Raw genomic sequence first — 15,878 nt, forward strand, 5'->3', positions numbered from 1 at the left:
ACCACAATTATCTAACAACATCACTCCTAAAATAAATAAATTAATCATAAAATAATAAAATAAAATAGATTAAAAAATAAAACCATCACTCCTTTTGAGGAATACACTTTTTTAGGAAAACACCCCTCCCTCCCTTTCCTAACCACATTCTGTGGGTGAGGCTGGATTTTCTTCACAGACCTCAGTCAGAGCAACATATCGCTACAGACTGAATTCAGCCGCAGGTGCAGGAACTCAGCTGTTTTCCTTTAAGCCAGACATTGAAGAGCTTTGCAAAAGTCCACCCTATGGGGTTCCTGGATGGCTCAGTCAATTAAGCAATACTCTTGGTCTTAGCCCAGGGTCTGGATATCAGGGTCGTGAGTTCAAACCCTGCGTTGTGCTCCACGTGGGGTGTGGAGTCTACCTAAAAAAATAAAAAAATCTACCACAATGCCATCTTCTCACCCAAATTATTTGCTCTGGAAAGTAGTTGGTTTTTTTGTTTTTTGTTTTTCATTTAAAAAAATGTTATGGGGTGGGTTTTGGTGGCTCTCTCAGTTAAGTATCTGACTTCAGCTCAGGTCATGATCTCAAGGTCCTGGGATCAAGCCCAAGTTGGGCTCCCTGCTCAAAGGAGAGTCTGCCTGTCTTTCTGCCCCTCCCACTACTCATTCTCTCTCTCTCTCTCTCTCTCTCATATAAATAAATAAAATCTTTTAAAAATATATTATTTGGGGGGCGCCTGGGTGGCTCAGTGGTTTAAGCCTCTGCCTTCGGCTCAGGTCATGATCTCAGGGTCCTGGATTGAGCCCCGCATCAGGCTCTCTGCTCGGCGGGGAGCCTGCTTCCCCCTCTCTCTGCCTGCCTCTCTGCCTACTTGTGGTCTCTCTCTGTGTGTCAAATAAATAAATCAATTCTTTAAAAAAATAAAAATATACTATTTTTATGTTGACATACACTGCATTTATGATTGATACATTATTTGACTTATTCTTTAAATGTCTCGGTTTTCATTCCTAAATGGAAAGAAGCAATAAGCATAATTTACAAACATAAAGTCTTTCTGAGGTCAGCAATAATTCTGAAGCATGTAAAGAAGTTTGAAAATGACAGCTCCCAAACCCCAGGCAGGCTGCCTCTTTGCTTGGCTCATCTGCCTGGAACTTTCTTTCCCCTCACTCAGCTCTCTGATGGCTACCGTCTCTGAAAGGAGGTCTCTGGCCACTCTGTCCCTAACGGCCACCTCTCCACCTGTTATCCTGCTTTATTTGTCTCCAAAGCACTCACCAAGAGCTGCGAGTCTATGGAATCTTCACTTTATGTGTGGGTCCTCTGTCTCCTCCCCTAGGACCCGTAAGCTCCAGGAAGCCCAGGGCTAGATCCTATTTCCTGATATTTTCCCAGCATCTACGACAGTTCCAAATATTTGGTAGGCACTCAATAAATATTTTTTGAATGAATGAATGAATGAATGGCCTCATTTAATTCTCAAAAGACCCAGAGAGGTGGATGCTATTGGCTTCCCTGTTTTAGAGCTGGGGAAACCAGAAAAATCCAAGCGACCTGCCTAGACTTGCACCTCTAATAAGTGAGGCAGCTTGAGATGAGAAACATGGGTGTGTCATAGGCAGAATTGGGATCTTATTCGGAAACTGAGTCAAGCCAAGCACCATACAAACGCATTTTTGAGACAACGTGGGAGTGTAAGTGAGGCGTGGAGGAGACCACGGAATTACTTATCAGAAAACGTTAGGTGTGCTGGTGGGATCGAGGTTCTGTTGGAAAATACCCGTTCCCGTTTGGGGAGGTGGACGCTCTGGGACACAGAGATGAACTATGTGAGGGATGAGACTTTAAAGTATTTGAGGAAAGCACAGAAAGAAGAAAGGAGATGGGGCAAACACGGCAGACTGTGGGCAGCTGTGGATGGTGAGATGTGGGGGTGTCTCTTCAGGTACACGGAGAAGCCGGACGGAAGATGTGCCGGAGGGAAACCCCAGTTGGGGTGGGGGGAACGGGAAGGGGCTGGCCAAGGTGGGAGCCTGCAGACCGGGCTGTGGGGTGGTCCCCTCGGAGCAGAGGGGGACCAAGATGGGCTGAGTAGGAATCGTCTGCGGCTACAGCTCAGTCTTCAAAAGTTTCCGTTGGTGGGGTGTTGCACCTGGGTGGCTCAGTTGTTAAGCGGCTGCCTTCGGCTCAGGTCATGATCCCAGGGTCCTGGGATCGAGCCCCACATCGGGCTCCCTGCTCAGCGGGGCCTGGCTTCTCCCTCCCCCACTTCCCCTGCTTGTGTTTCCTCTCTTACTGTGTATCTCTCTGTCAAATAAACAAATAAAATCTCTTAAAAATGATAAAATGAGACTTTGTGTGGGGCCATCGAGGAGCCCCTGAACCACATATCCCATCCCACGTCTCTCAGGAAAGAACTTGCCTAGTGTGAATGTCCCAGGGCTGCTGCCACAAGGTGGCACAGACCAGGGGCTTAACCAACAGGGAATTTGTCCTCTCACAGCCTCGGAGGCCACAAGTCCGGAATCAAGATGTGGGGAAGCAGGTGTAGGCTCCTTCTGGAAGCTCCAGGGAGAATTTGCCCCAGGCTCCCCTCCACTCTCTGGGGTTGGCACGCCTCGGCTTGTGGCCGCGTGGCTCCCATCGTTGCCCCCCTGGTCACGTGGCCTTCTGCTGTGGGACTCTGTCTCTGTGTCCCTTGATAAAACTGACAGAGAGGACTTGTCATCCCGAGCCCAGAGGAACCTCAAGGGGTGCCCTTGACCCCGACTGCGGCTCACTCCACAGGACACCTCTCGTGAAACCTGTTCAGTACTAAACACCAAGGCCACACTCTGCCAGGCTATCCTGGGAGCACACGGGGACCCAGACAGCCAGCTCCCAGCCTGTGCAATGGCTGTGGCGTCCTGAGCGCGCCCACTTACCTTTTCATTTCTTCTCGTTCTCTTGCTCCCCCTCTCGCTTTTGGTGTCAGAACTCGTAGAGTTGAAATGTTTTAAGGATCCATACAACGCAGCTCCTCACTCACACATTGTCCTTATGCCCTTGTGCCCGCCCTCCCCCAGGTGTGACACAGCCCCAGACCAGGATGCCACCACGGTCAGGGGGGACACCCTGCTAAGGGAGGACAGTGAAGACAAGGCGGGGAAGAACCGCCGGTCTGCTTTGCATCTTCAACACTGAAGGCAAGCCCCTTGGAGACTGCGGGCGGACCCCTGATTTTCCAGAGCTCGGGTCCCAGGTAATGGGGACGGTCCTGCCCGCCGCACAGGATGGATCCCGGGATCAGTTGAGACACGAATGTGACGCGACTCCAGTCTCGTAAAATGAGCCACTAACCCACGGTGCACTCGCATTAGTAATGAATTCAAGTGGCAACGTTGCAATTTGATGCCTTTCATTTGTCTCCATCCGGTCCCCCTTACGAGCCTGCCCTTTTCTTTCCCACCCAGCCAAGAAGTGTTTGTTTTTCATTGACTTTCAGCTAACTTAGGTTTTTCTTGTCTGCCAGACAGACAGCTTAGAGTGGGGGCGGTGGGGGGAGAAACACGACCATCACATTCTTCCAGACAGACAGCTCAGAGTGGGGGCGGGGGGGGGGGAACACGACCACCACATTCTTCCAATCTCTTGTAGCCTACAAAAATAAGTATCTTGATCCTGTCACTCCTCTGCTCAGGACCCTCCACTGGCCCCCACGACTCTTGAGTCCAAGGCCCTCCACAATATGGTCCTGTCCCCCTGTCTTCTCCTCCTCTCTGTAACACCCTCTCCGCTCTAGCACACTGGCCTCTCCACTGTTCCTCCTGCCCCAGGACCTTAGCACTTCCTCATCTATCCACCCGGAATGTCCTCCCCACATGCCCATGGCTACTTCCTCACTCTCTCATGAGGACTTCTCCGCTTCCCCTTGATAAAGTGGAACGCCCTCCCTCAACTGCTTATCCTCTTCTTTGTTTCTTTTTTCTCCTGAGGACGTATCACTCCCGTGCCTATATTTAATCTATTTTCTTTAACGGATGTCTTGGCCCTAAAATGAAAAACAGCTCCATGAAAGCAGAGTAGAGCCCAGGACAACACCTGTCACCTAAGCTTTCCATAAATATGTATTGATTTAATTAAGTGCTTGGTTAATGAGCCCAAATGGGGCCTCTTGAGAGACTAGACAGTCACTTTCTTTATCTGGGGATCCTTTAGGGACAGCCGGAGGATGTCCCCAAATTTCTAAGATCGCTTTTACCTCTGACAACCGTTACCTCCAAGCAAACATCAAGATTTTGACTCTTCCTCTGTTAGTTCCAAGACTTTTTTTTCTTTTTTCTTTTTTCCACTTGGGATGTGCGCTAAAGCATACTGGCCTTTAGCTCCAATGCACACAAAGTGACCCTGGGGACTTCTTCCTGCGTGGACTCCCCCAGAGCCGTCTGGGTGGAAGATTGCAGGCGGCTGCCCATTCTCTGACACTGCCTTGAGACACGGAGTCCGCTTCCCTGTCCGGGAACTGCTGGCCCCAGGACTTGCTTTGACCAGCAGAATGTAGTGCAAGCGACAGTGTCTGCGTCCCAAGGCTGGGGCTTTCTCTCCAGTACTTGGAGGGTTTCTTCATGGAGCTCAGCCCCTGTGGGGTAAGAAGCCCGAGCGACATGGAGAGGTCACATGGGGGAGAATGAGAGGTTCCTGCCCTCCCCCTCAGCTGGGCCCCCAGCCCACGGCCACATCTACTGGCAGCCACGTGTGGGAGCCACCCGGGGTGTCCCAACCCAGCTGAGACCCCAGACGACGGCATCCCCGGCTCTTGGGGAATTCTCTTTTCACAGAGAAAAGAAGAGCCCAGCGGAGCCCACCACATCGTAAGAGCTAAGTTGTGGGGGTTGTGTTAAGCCACTGTATTTCTGGTGACCCGTCACACAGTCATAAATGATCAGATGCCGTGGTCTCTTGGGGCTGCCCTACCAGAATCCCTAATTTCATAATTCTGGATAGCTTATAAAGAGTAAAAATACAGTTCTCACAGGGCTGGGGTCTGCGAAGTCCAAGATGTAGACACGAACGGGTTCCATGTCCGAGGAGGCTGGTTCCCGGATGGCACCTGTACTCTGTGTCTTCGCAGACGGAGAAGGGAGCGAGCTCCCAGGGGATTCCCTGATCAGGGACAAACCCCACCTATGAGGCTCCATTCTCGTGAGTCACTTCCCAAAGGCCCCACCTCCTAACTCCATCACACTGGGCGGGTAGGAATTCGACACATGGGTTTGGTGGGGGCAGTATAGACGAACGTTCAGTCTGCAGCATGAAACAGTCTCTGAACACAGAACATATTCCTGGGCGCCTGCATGGCTCGGTGAGTCGAGCCACAGACTCTTGCTTTCTACTCAGGTCATGATCTCAGGGTCGTGTGATCGAGCCCCCAGAAGGTCTCTGAGCTCAACGCGGAGTCTGCTTGAGACTCCCTGCCCCGTTCACGCTTCTACTGTCTCTCTCAAATAAATTAATTAATTAAATCTTAAACAAAACAAAGCAGGCACCTGGTGCCTCAGTCAGTCAAGATCCCAACATCTGATTTTGGCTCAGGTCATGGTCTCGGGGTGCTGGGATGGAGCCCCGCCTCAGGCTCTGGGCTCAGTGGGGGGGTCTGCTGCTCTTCTTCTCCCTCTGCCCCTCCCCCACTCACAGGCACGTGCCCTCGCCTGCCCTCTCTCTCCCTCCAAATAAAATGAATAAAATCTTTTTTTAAAAACTCCTGAGAGGGTCCTGGGATCGAGCCCCGCGTCGGGCTCTCTGCTCCTCAGGGAGCCTGCTTCCTCCTCTCTCTCTGCCTGCCTCTCTGCCTGGTTGTGATTTCTCTCTGTTAAATAAATAAAATTAAAAAAAAAAAACTCCTGAGAAAAATAATAAAAAATAATGGCAATGATGATGATGGTAAATAAGCATAACCCCCTGAGTTTTTGCCTTTTGTTTTTACTTAAATTTTTAAAACACTGACGTCAGACCCAATCCTAGACCAGTCAGCTGAAGGCAAAATCTCCGGATGTGGGCCTGGGCACAGGTATTTTCTGAACCTCCCCCTGCCCCATGCCCCACACTGTGCTAACAGGCAGCCTGGACAGAGAACCCCCACCGGAGCCCTCTGGCCTTGCCCCGGTGTGTACAGGCTGGCTGGCCACTAGAGGCAACAAGAACTCTCACAGCTCCATAGCTCCGCAATGCCCTTTCCTCTGTCTAAAAAGCCCTTTCTGGGGCGCCTGGGTGGTTCAGTGGGTTAAGCCTCTGCCTTCAGCTCAGGTCATGATCCCAGGGTCCTGGACTCGAGCCTCACCTCAGGCTCCCTACTCAGCAGGGAGCCTGCTTCCCCTCTCGCTCTGCCTGCCTCTCTGCCTACTTGTGATCTCTCTCTCTCTCTGTCAAATTAAAAAAAAAATCTTAAAAAAAGTCATTAAAAAAATAAATAAATAAAAATAAAACACCCCTCCCTAACGCTCCAGGCTAGCAAACTCCTGCTGATTCATGGTGTACGTCCCAACCCAGCATTCCTGGAAACCACACAAGCTTTGGATTCAGATATTCGTGGGTCACGGTCCTGCCACTGATTTGCCGTGTGAACTTGGGTGAAGTACTTTGCGTTTCCAAACCTCAGTGTCCTCACCTGTGAAATGGAGCTAACACCAGAAGGGGTTGTATAGAGCTGTTTGGGCCAGGCATCTGGCACACTGCTGGGTCCTTTGCATGAACTCACTCAACACGAGAGAGTAGGAGTGGCGGGGAGGAGTGCTTGTGGTTGTAGTAGACACGGTAGTAAAACGAGTAATAGTGTGTAGTGGCCAAAGAGAGGTACTGGTCTGTCCTGCACCTTATTCCCTTTCTGGAATAGTCTGGCTCCTTCCAGCAGGTGGCTTTCCCAGCTAAGCAGAGGTTGTTTCTCAACAGGTGGGCTCAGTGCTTGGTGCATGGAGGTCCCAGGTCCAACTGGTCCATCAAAGCCATCCCGGGAGATACCAGAGCCACCAAGAGAAATGAGCACCATCACAGGGCCACACGCTCAATGCCAAGGCTTCTAGTGTGCTCATGTGAGGTGTCTGCTTCTGATGAAGCCAAGCGGATGTCAGCAGAGGTAAAAGATGGGGAGAGAAAGACAGACAGAAGAGAGAGAGAGAAGGAGAGCAGGAGAGGAGAGGAGGGAGGATGGGGGAGAGACAGAGGGCAGGAGACAAAGACAGAGGCAGAGAGAGGCTTGACAATGTTACTTCTACCCCCGGGGACCCCCAGCCTGAATCTCAACTGAGACCCTCCCACACCCCATCTTTAAACTTCTGCTACTTTGGACTGGGACCCTGTCTCTTGCCACCAAATGAGGGCCATAAATACATGGTTATCACTGAGGTGCAAGCATCATTTTCGGCAAGTTAAAGCTGCGACCTCATGGAAATACATGGCGAGCCACGTCAGGGTCTCACTTAGCTCAGGAGCGAGGAAAGCAGCAGAATGGGAAGAGGGTTCAGGGGAGGACACGGGAGACTGAAGTTGATAAGGTCAATGAAAGGAAGAAAATTGTTGAGGCCGATCCAGAACAGTTAACGCCCCATGAGGCAATAAAATACATTTCGGGCTACATTTTCTTCCAGACGTAACTCATTCTCATCTCTACGGGACAAAAATCATCAGTAACTTACCAGTACTCTACTAGTTAACATCTCACCCATAGAGTCTAGGCCTAATAGTAAGTAGTAAGTCAAACACCAAGACCTTTCCCCAGAGCAGTAAACTTCCATGGCCTACAGGGGCCGAATAACCACCACTTTATGTAAATAAAGTTTTATTAGAACATGGTCATGCCCATGTGTTTACATGCTGTCTGCGCTTGATTTCCTGCGGGAACAGCAGAACTGAGGACCTGCGGCAGAGGCCGTCTGGCCCACCAAGTCCAAAATCATTACTATCAGGTCTTCTCCAGGAAAGTTTCCTAACCCTTGGCGTAGAGCTGTGGTTCTCAAAGTGTGGTCCCTGAACTATGAGCAAGAGCGACGGGGCATTGTCAGAAATGTGAATACTCGAGCTCCCTCTGGATTCAGGTCCCCCAATCAAAAAGTCCAAAGGCAGGCTCTCCAGGGTCCTAATGCCTCAGAGAGTCAGGTGAGTTCTGAGCAGACATGAGGACGTTGCTTGAGTAGTCGGATGAGACATCTGAAGGTCATTCAGTGTTCCAAGTTCAGAATGATTTTTCCCTTTTTTTTTCAAGATTTATTTAATTATTTTAGAGAGAGCGGGAACATGAGCAGTGAAAGGGGCAGAGGGAGAGGGAGAGATAATCTAAGCAGACTCTGTGCTCAGCACGGAGCCCGAGGTAGGGCTTGATCCCCAGACCCTGAGATCATGACTGAGCTGAAACCAGGAATCAGACCCTTAACCAACTGCACCACCCATGCGCCCCTAGAATAATTTTTCTTTAAGTGGCATATGGGAAAAAATGATGGGAGGTAAGAATGGGGAGCTAGGCAGACGGCAGATTGTGCCAAGGCAGGAAGTTAAACTATTATCCTGCATGGAAGGCTTTTGGCATAGGGATGGTGATCAGATTTTCATTTCAGGAAAATATTTCAGGCATCAGCCTGTAAACCAGGGCGGGTAGGGTGGGAAGGTGGTGAGGCTAGAGGGGCACAAAACGATGGGAGGACTTGTAGCTAGTTAAGAGCCTGTAACCAAATCCCAGGCTGGAGACACTTTGTGAACTCCTGGATACAGCCATACCTGAAGCTAGAGAAAATTCATAGACTTCCCAATTAGGCCTGAATAAGGTGCTGGAGAGAAGCTGGGTAACAGGGGACAGAATTGCAAGATCCCGAGGTGATGGAATCCAACAACTGATGTGCGAAGTGAGAGACAGTCCATGTTATCCTAACGGCATATTTTTGATCTGTTGGACTGGGAAGATGGGGCAGCCTGGTGGAGGAGGTGTTTAACTGCATGTAGAACCTCTGGTTGCTTTCAAAATAATGGGAGAGAGAAACATAAGCCAAGGGAATGAGTGTTCCTCTTGAGGCAGTGTGCCTGTCTTGTTGTACCCTTCATTCCCACGAACACCCTAGCAGAAGTTAAGAACATCCTTCTGGTGGCAACAACTTGGTGGCCGAGAGTGCGTCTCTTCTGAGTTCAATGCTCCTAGGCTTAAACTCTAGCTCTGCCCCAGCCCAAGAAGCAGTTTCATCTGACTCGGCCCTGCTTCTTCACCTGCACTCTGGTGATAACAAGATGAAACTCCAGCACAGTGGAATACATATTGAGACATTGATGCAAACTGCTCTGCGAGGTGTCTGTTACGTGTTAAGAGTCTTGTCAGAGGTGGGTGTTACGATGATCATTCTGCGAATGCCAAACAAACACTTTTTGACTAACTGGCTTGTGACATGGATTGTTTCTTTACAATTTAAGATGCTTTTTTTTTTAAATGGAAGTTTAAAAAATAATAAAAACATCATTACCATTTAGTAGGTAATTGCTATGCTGTGCTTGCTCCAGGATTAAATAAAATTGACTTGCATATAAGATAATATGGCTCCTGTTAGCACTACTGATGTGTTAGTTATACAATAATTTTGACTTGAACTTCACGGGTAGATTCTGGTGATGGTGGCCTCCCAGGAGAGGCAGGGGGTGGGCTACCACCTGCCATTGTTGATGCTGTGACATTAGATTAATAGGAAGAAGAATCAGAGGCAGGAGACTGAGGATCCATCCCACTTCTAAAAATCCAGGGTTGGTTTTTTTTTAAGATTTTATTTATTTATTAGACATAGAGAGAGAGAGAGAGAGAGAGCACAAGTAGAGAGAACAGCAGACCAAGGGAGAGGGAGAAGCAGGCTCCCTGTGGAGCTGGAAGCCTGATATGGGACTCGATTCCAGGGCCCCAGGATTAAGACCTGAGCCAAAGGCAGACGCTTAATGACTGAGCCCCCCCCCCCCGGGTGCCCTAAAAATCCAGTTCATTCTGATTCTTTCCAACCATAAAGGCAATTCAAGCTCAAGTGTTAAACAGGGTAAAACCAAGTAAAAAGAAGAAAAATCTCATTTCTCGTCAAAAACAAATGCTGTTAGCTTTTGCCATACAAGCTTCAGATCTTTTTAAAAATATATACTTTTTAACATAACAGTGAGGATTTACGGAGCACGGGGTGGCTCAGTCGTTAGGCGTCTGCCTTCAGGTCATGATCCTGGCATACTGGGGTCGAGCCCTGCATCGGGCTCCCTGCTCGGCGGGAAGCCTGCTTCTCCCTCTCCCACTCCCTGTGCTTGTGTTCCCTCTCTCGTGGTCTCTCTTTTCCTGTCAAATAAATAAATAAAATCTTTAAAAAAAAAAACCAAAAATAATAGTGAGAATTTTACTGAGTTCAATGAGGCATAAAAAACATCTAAGACAATGCCTGGCACTTAGCTCCCGCTCGGGAAATAAGTGTTAACATTCTTATTATTGGTTATCTGATTTTGTATCCTGGCTGTTTCCATGTAACTATTTTTCCATCTTATTAAAAAGGGGGAAAAAAACCTCATAAACATTATTTTAAGTGATTGTACAATATTCTATCCTGCGCACATTTCCTGTATTTAAATTGCATTAATCCTTCATTCTTATGAATGTTAATAAGCATCTCCATGCTTAAGGTGGTCTCCGTCTCAAGTTAGCATGTTGTATTAATCAGGGTTTTCCAGAGAAAAAGAGCCAATAGGGTGTGCATATACAGAGACAGAAATTTCTTTTCTTTTTTCTTTTTCTTCTCTTCCACACCCGGAGATAAGACATTTATTTTAAGGAATCGGTTCATGTGATAATTGAGGCTGGAAGTCCAGAATCTGCAGGATGGCCTGGCAGGCTGGGGACCCTGAGGAGGGGCTCATGTTGTAGTTCCAGCCTAAAGGCAGTCTGCTGGAGAATTCCCTCACGCTCTAGAGAGTTTCACCTTTGTTCTAGTAAAGCCTTCACCTGATTGGATGAGGCCCATCACAACGATAGAGGGCAACCTACTTTACTTCACTGTCCGCCAGTTTAAGTGTTATTCATCTCGCCAAAAAACACTGGCAGAGAAACACCCAGAATAATGTTTGACCAAATACCTAGACACTGCAGCTCAGCCAAGTTTACACATAAAAATTAACCAGCGCAGATGCATTAACTAAATCAAGATTCTAGACCTCCAAAATGGAAAGCCAGATCTTGAAACAGAGTAACCACATCAAACCGCTGCCCTCCCTGGGGGAACAGATCTTACAAAGTCTTCTACAAATATCTCCTTTGATATTACTGTGACATCTTTCCATGTGGGGGACGAAACCAGCCCTCGCTCTTTGACTGCCAGGGTTGATGGGACACAGAAATCTTTCAGCTTTCCATTTCCCAAAGGCTAATGTGCTGAGGCGGTGTCTGCTGTTACTAGCAGAGCACAAAGGGGGAGGGGGCCAGGGGCAAACAAGGTTTGGAAAAGCCTGCTTTAAGCTAAGTTAGATGGGTATCTGATGAGCCTTTTGGAGGCTGCGATATACAAACGTGTACCCTGGTGTGAGTCTCCAAGAGGTGGTATTGTCTCCAGGATTTCCCAAGCCTTTCCGGACCAGAACTATTTAGTTTTTTTTAACTTTCAAAACCAGTGCATGACTCTGGTCACCTACATAGATCCGATCTTCTCAAGGAGGGTCAGCAAAATTGGGCTGTGCCAACAGAGCTCCTTTAGGTGGCTGCTTAGGGGACAAGGGTTCTGCCGGTCACACCAAGGGACACGAGTCGCCTCCAGCCATCTCCTCTCACGGCCCCAGAAGATCTGAGATGAGGTACCTTGTCCAGGGGGTATGGATGGAGCCAAAGCCGAAATCTGCCTTCCTGATGACTCACAGCCCATGCTCTGTGGACATCACAGGGAGGAGATCTAGTCCCGTTCCATAAACGGGAGGTACCGAGCGAAGCCTTGCTCCAGGCTCCCACGTTAGGAACCCTGGATGGGGATCTGGGTCTCTTGAACCTCAGCCTGGAACAGAAAAAAAAGGCCTAGAGCTTAGAAGTTTGGAGCTGCCTGTATTTTTAGTGCCTTTCGATGACTGAAGGAGTAGGACCGCAGCCCCTGGGGAGGATGAGTCACTCCTGTGGCGTGCCTGGTCAAATGACCCGTGGAGCCAGAGGAGGCTGGACATCAGTCAAAGGGCTGGGCCACACGGCAGCTTCCTGCCCACGTCAGCAGGCAGCCCACAGGCGTGGTTGATGTTCTCCGCCATGCAGCAGCAGGTGCGCGGCCCGGCCAAAGTTTGCCCCAAGACCTTTTCCAGTCTTTGAAGCTGGAAGCCGCAGCTACCCCTAGACCCGGTTGTGCTTGACCGGAGAGAAGCCCCGTGGTTCAGGTTTTGGCCAGTGACATTGATTTGGCAGAGACTCACAGCCCGGAAGGACCTGCGGCTGGAGAAGGGAAACAGACACCTCCAGAGGGCAGTGGTCCACAATCGAGCCCGCGGGCTCCCTTTGACTGATGTCCAGCCTCCTCTGGCTCCACGGGTCATTTGACCAGGCACCTGGAGCTATCTGGGACACCAAGCTCCGAACTCAGAGAATGGCTTGAATTATTGCTTAATCCTTTCCCCAGCTCTATCGAGATAGAATTCCCATCAGCAGAGTTGGCCCCACTGAAGCCTACAGTACAAGGATTTTTTCATGGGCGCAGATATGTGCACCCAGAACCACCAATGATTTTAGGATGTTTTCATCACCGCGAGGAGGAAGCTGGTACCCGTCAGCTACTGCTTCCTATCCCCGTCATCCCTCCAGCCTTGAGCAACCCCAGTCTACCTCCTGGCTCTCTAAATTTGTCCGTTCTGGCCCTTGCATTGTAGCCTGGATCACAGCTTCATTCCTGTTCACGGCTGAGTAATATTTCATTGTATGCTTACAGCATACACTTTCGCTTCTCCATTCATCCAGCGCGGGGCTCTAGTTTCTGCAGTCAACTGTACACACAGAGGATACTTTATTGTATGTTCATTTTAATTTTTTTAATTTTTTAGAAGATTTATTTATTTAACAGAGAGAGACATCGAGGGAGGGAGCACAAGCAGGGGGAGTGGGAGAGGGAGAAGCAGGCTTCCTGCTGAGCAGGGAGCTGAAGGCAGGGCTGGATCCCAGGACCCTGGGATCATGACCTCAGCTGAAGGCAGGCATTTAATGACTGGGCCTCCCAAGCACCCCTGTAGGTTAAATTTTAGGAAAAGGACAGAGGCACCTTCCACTTCCTGTCTCGGAACAGGGTTGGCCTGAGCTGCCAGGTAAGAGCTCAGCCGTCTCTGAGACCCCAGGTGGGAAAGGTCAGGTGCACGATGCACAGGGCCAGCAGGGGCCAGCCTCCCCTCCAGAGTGGTGTGAAGTGAGGCCGTGCCCCCCCCACCCCAAGAGGCCCTGGCTAAGCCACCATGGGGAGCAGTAGGACCTCCTAGGTGGGCCCCGGCCACTCCCTGACCCACGGAGCTCTGAGTTACAAGGAAGATGTCATCAGGTCTGTGTCATTTGTTGTCTATTTCAGGGCATTAGGGACAGGGTAGCTGTGGCCCCTCCCCAGGGGGCAGGGTCTCTCAGGGACCGCTCTGGCCATCAGTGTCCAAGTGCAGACAGCCGGCTCCCTCCTCCTACCCTTCCCCCTGCCCCATCCCTGCTCACCACCACAGGCCCAGTCTTTGCTTTGAAAGCAGGGCAGGTTGCATCCCTCTTCTGTCTAAGCCTTCTGTGATTTGTCCCAGCTCCCTCTCAGTGCCTTTGTTTCCCTCACCTGCCATGCACACTCCCAAAGTGCGGCTTTAAAAATGAGAAGATCTAGGGCGACTAGGTGGCTCAGTCTGTTAAGCATCTGCTTTTGGCTCAGGTGGTGGTCCCAAGGTCCTGGGATCAAGCCCCGTATTGGGCTCCCTGCTCAGTGAGAAGCCTGCTTCTCCCGCTCCTTCTGCTGCTGCTCCCCCGCTTGTGTTCTGTGTCAAATAAATAAACTCATAAGAGAAAAAAAATAAACGGCTTTGTTGAGATAGAATTCACATCTCATGAGACTGACCCCTTTAAAGAGTAGAGTTCAATGGGTTTTAGTGCATTCGGATCAGTGTGTCCCTACCTGACCAGCGTTTGTGGGTCCTTGTCTCTCCACTGGGCACCGTGTCCCCAGCCCCCCGCAGTGGTATCTGGCGGGCACAGTGCAGGAGCCTCGTGCCTTGAAGCTGAGCTGTTCAGGCGCTCGGAGAAGGTGATCTCAAGGATGAGAACAGGTCCTTGAGATGATGGCCCAGCCTTGGGTGACGTATGGTGAGGACCTTGTCCGTGTGGGGCTCCAAAGAGATGGGCCTGCGCCCCCACTCTGCCTGCCGCCCAGCCCCAGAAAGACTGCCTTTCTCCCCCCCCACTGCCACCTCTGAGGCCGGGGACAGCTAAGGCCCTCTCTGGTGAGCCCCTGAGGTCACAAGTATGCATTCTGGGGGATCTTGGGACACAAAGCCTCCCACGGAGACCGAATGGTGGTCATTCTCGGCAGCTGGAAGAGTTGCAAGAGGCCAGGCTGGCCGACCGGGGTTAGAGCCCAGCTCCAGCCGTGGCACGTGCCGGCTCCCCCCGCCACGGTGCTTCTGCCTGCACCCGAGGTCTCTCGGACACGGAGGAGCCGGCTCCCACTCTCCTTCCCGGGGTCGACGTGCACGAACACCTCTGCCACGGCAACTCACTGCCACTGTTCCAGCAACGGGTGTCCCCTCTGCTTCGCACCCCCAGACCTGGGCGGGGTGGCCTCGACTGAGCAGCAGAGATGCTCCCTGGCGCCGCAGGCTGTTGCTCCCCACCCCGGGGCCGCGGGCTCTGGGAGCATCCGGCTGCCATGGGACAGAAGTGGGGGAAGGTCACCAAGTGGGGAAACTAGAGAGCAAAGGGGCGGGAGGGGGAGGGGGGCCTGACCGAGGGGGGCTGGAGGAGCCCCGACTTGCAGTGAGCCTCCAGGAGCCCCACCCGACCCCGCCCACACGGGAGCCCAGGGCAGAGCTGTCCCGCGCAGCCCAGTCACCCCTCAGATGGGTCCTCCAGGTAAATGCTTATTACCGTTCCCAGCCACGGCCTGGGAGTGGTTTCCTTGTCGGCTGTAGAGAAAGCTCCTGCCCATCTGCCTTTCCCCCTTCCTGTCTCACACCAGCTTCTGGGGACCACCTCCCCGTGTAACTCAGCGGCCGTGCCGGCAGTTCTGGCTTCCAGAGAACCCAAGACAAGACCGGCACAGAGCAGCTGGGTCCGGAAGGTCATTCAACTTAGGGTTTCGGTTACGTGACCCAAGCCTTGGAGTGCTCACCCGGAAACTGGGAAGAGCGCCAATTCTTATCCAAGATTCTAGAATCCCACTGAATTAGCTTCTGGTGGCCAGGGTCCTGTTTGGGGCAGCTCACTGGCTCAGAGGCAAATTCTGGCCCAGGCCCAGGGGCAAGGGGCGTGCCAGGGACCTCCCTCCGTCCTCCCAATGCTGAGTTACTAAAGGTATAGGGAAAAGGTGTCCCAACTCTGACTGGGCTTGTCCGCTGGGGCGGGGTGGAGGGGGGGGGGCGTGAAACCCCTGGGGCGAAAGCGAGGCCACATTTTCTTCTTGGGCCCCAGCAGACGTGGAGCCAACTCTGTTCTTACAGAAATGTTACGCTATTTTTCCGATAAAGATAATAAACTGCTTGTCATAAGCTAGGTTTCCCTTGGTTTCTGTTTTTCTTCTCTAATCAAATTACCCCAACTGACACAAATTTAAGCAAATAGCTTCATTTCAGGTCACAGGACTTCGTCCTGCAATCAAGGATTTGAATGAAATTCCTGGCAAAATATAGTAATTAGAAGCACAATGAAAGCAGCCTCGAAATGTCCCAGC

Source organism: Meles meles, chromosome 19 (genome assembly GCF_922984935.1).
Source record: "Meles meles chromosome 19, mMelMel3.1 paternal haplotype, whole genome shotgun sequence".
Classification (NCBI taxonomy): Eukaryota; Metazoa; Chordata; class Mammalia; order Carnivora; family Mustelidae; genus Meles; species Meles meles.